Source organism: Balaenoptera physalus, assembly GCF_965194825.1.
Source record: "Balaenoptera physalus genome assembly, chromosome: 16".
Lineage (NCBI taxonomy): Eukaryota > Metazoa > Chordata > Mammalia > Artiodactyla > Balaenopteridae > Balaenoptera > Balaenoptera physalus.
The window spans coordinates 11452311-11455573 of record NC_138898.1 but is presented as its reverse complement, the minus strand read 5'-3'; positions in this window follow the sequence as shown (position 1 = coordinate 11455573).

Genomic DNA, 3263 nt, shown 5'->3' with positions numbered 1-3263 from the left:
TTAAAAAAGAAAGGTCCATCCTGAAGTTGGAATGTTATACAGCTGTATAAAGGAATAAGGAAGCATTGATATAATACTATCCCCAAAACATATTAAATGAAAAAAGGCAAGGTGCAGAACTGTGTATATAATATTCTACCTATTGTGTGAAAAGAGCGGGGACAGACATGCCTCTGTGCCTATGTAAGCGACTTGCAAGGGTCTTATCAAAATGATGGGCTCTGGGGAACAGAAATGAGGGCTTGGGGGAACATGCATGGGGAGCACTCTAGACCTGGAGTTGGTAAAGTTTTTTCTGTAAAGGGCCAGATAGTTAATATTTTAGGTTTTGTGGGTCGTTTGGTCTCTTGACTCTGCTGCTGTATTGAAAAAGCAGCCATAGACAATATGCAAATGAATGGCTGTGTGTCAGTAAAACTTTACGATTGACACTGAATTTGAATGTCGTGTGTTAGGAAATATTCTTTATTTCCCCCCACTATTAAAAAGAAAATGCTAATGGGGACAGTAGAAAAACAGGTGGGCCAGATCTGGTCTACTGGCCAGTCAGCTGACCCCTGTATTGTTTATTATTCCTTACCTTATGCATGCATTACCTATTACAAAATCATGTTTAAAAGGTTAGCTTGAAATTTTTAGATTTATCAGAAGGGGGTGGGGTTAATGTTGGGAGCAGGTGCCCTGCCCAGACCCCCTCTAAGGACAAGTCAGCATGGGGGGGCGATGCATGACGTTTCCCAGTGGAGCTGGAAACCCATGTATTTGCTCTGCACTGCCACCTGCCCCACTCCACCACCAGATAGCAGCACAAATCCACCTAAAATCAGGCCGTCCCTGCACCAGCTGGGAAGTTACGGGCAGAAATTGGCCTATATACCTGTTTTATTTTGCCCACGGTATGTTTAAAGAATGGAGCCAGCGTTTAAAAAATCTGGATTTTCTGGCTCCTCTTTAATCAACTGATATGAGTAGCAGCTGCCCTCTGGGGCCTGATGTCTCCGGGGCATCCCAGTCCTCAGTGTTAGCTCTGTTTCTCATCCTGATGTTCTGTTTCTCATCCTGATGTGTTGCTGCTTTCTCATAGGAGACACATTTCTCACTGGACACCCGCCTCCTCACCTCCCTCCCTCCACTGGGGCTGCAGGTGCCTGTGAAAGCTGCTAGAGCTCAGCGTTAGATCAGGGCTCAGATTCCAGCCTTGCTACCTACCATCTGTGTGACGTTTGGTATGTTATTTGACCTCTGCGCCTGTTTCCTCATTTGGAAAAAATGGGGCTAAGTGTACTCACCTCTCAGAGCTGCAGGGACTGCTTGAGGGGACCCACGCACGGAGCTCTCCGCATCTGGCCTGTAGTAAGTGTTCAGTAGGTATTAGCATTTCCTGCTGCCCGGCCCTCAATACGGACTTTTTGGAATATTCCCATCTCACAAATGACCCCAACTTTCCCAGACCTGACCCAAAACATATGTCCCTCTGGTTTTGAAAAGTATTTTTCCAGTCCTTGGGATTCAGGAGCAGCAAGATGGTCTGAGTTTGAGGCCTGGCTCTGCCTCACTAGCTGTGTGGTCTTGGGCAAGTCACTTCACCTCTCTGGACTCACGCTGTTTGTTCTTGCTGGCTTCTGGGGGAACTAAAACATTGGTAGGGCCTAGAAATACACCCCCAGCAGAGCCTGGGAATAGGAAAGCAACCCCTGCAGGCCCCAAGGCTGCTTACCTGGTGCTGATTTTGGCTGTCTGCCCCACCCACTGCACCTTAAGTATTCTTTTGGGAACCATCCCTCCCTCCTCTCATCCTGTGACTTGGGAAGTGTTGATCCCACTCCTGCAACTCCAGGTGGATATTTCAGCCCTGGCCAATCAGAACACTTCACTACCACCCCAAAGAGTTGGTTCTGGGATAGGCACATGACCCAATCCAGGCCGATAAGAGCCTGCCCTGGGGCTTTTGCTGCAGCTGCTGGGAAGGGAGACTTTTTCTACTGAGGTGCTGAGCTGGTCCAATGTCAAGTCTCAACTCAGAGAAAAACAGAGCTAGACAGAGACCAAGTTCTGATGAATCATGTGAGCCCCTGGGTCCTGCCAAACCTTAAGTCAGAAACACCTCTGACCTTTTCAGTTATGAGTTAATAAAATTACTTTAGCTATTAATGTTTGCTTAAGTTATGGTTTCTGTCATTTAGAGTTGAAGAATTCTAATACCCCTTCCTTTTGTGGTCCCCTCAGACAGTTAAAAATCAAGTCTAGTGGTGAGCAAACTTTAAAATGAAGTTATGGGTCACATTAAAAAAAACTTTATCTGTGACTGCTCTAAAGAGTCTTTTATCATTTCTCTGTCCCCAACAAGTTTTTGTTTTTCCTGGTTAATATTATAGAAACTATCTAGCCCAGACTAGATATTGATTGTAAATCTGTTGTGTTCACTACTGAATCCCAGTGCCTGGCACATAGGAAATACCTCATATTTGTTCAGTGAATAAATGAACAAGATACTTGTTTAAAATGTCCAGTCTCCTGACTTGCCTGTCTGTGAGGTTCCATACAACTAGTTCCTATTTTTCAAACCTCATCTTCCACTTTCCCCTTGTTCACTCCCATCCAGCCACACTCTCTTAAAAACCCCAGGTTTGTTCCTGCCTCAGGGCCTTTGCACTTGTCCAGCCAGGAAGGCTTTCCCTCCAGTTCTTTCCCCAGTTAGTTCTATCTCCTCCTCCAGGTCTCAGCTCAAATGTCACCTCCTCAGAGAGGCCCTCCCTGACCACCCTGCCAAAGCAGCCTCACCCTACCTTTCTGATGTAATCCCAAGATGTCTGATTTTCTTTACAAATCACCATCTGAATGTCCACGTGCATTTATTTAAGTTTATTGTCTCTCTCCCCAGGAGGTCAGCTCCATCAGGGTAAGTCCTTGTTTGTTTGTTCACTTCCATGCCCCGGTGTCCAGGCCAGAGCCTGGCACATATTAGGTGCCAATAAACATTTGCCAAAGGAATTCACCAATAGGGATCAGCCTTTGTTACTTATCACCATGATTTCCTGCATGAAGACCATTCCTCACCAAATCACGGGTCCCTTCCAAAAGTGTTTGGAGCAGATGTCAACATTGATTCACTGTCTTAGATGACAAAGCCCTCATCCTTAGCCCAGCGTTGCGAGGGAAGCTGGGAATAGGGTAGGGGTGGGGCCTCGCCCTCCAGGCTCCTTACTTCCCTTCCCCCAGCCAACCAGGAAACACGAGGCAGCCGAGGTTAAGTAGACTCTTGC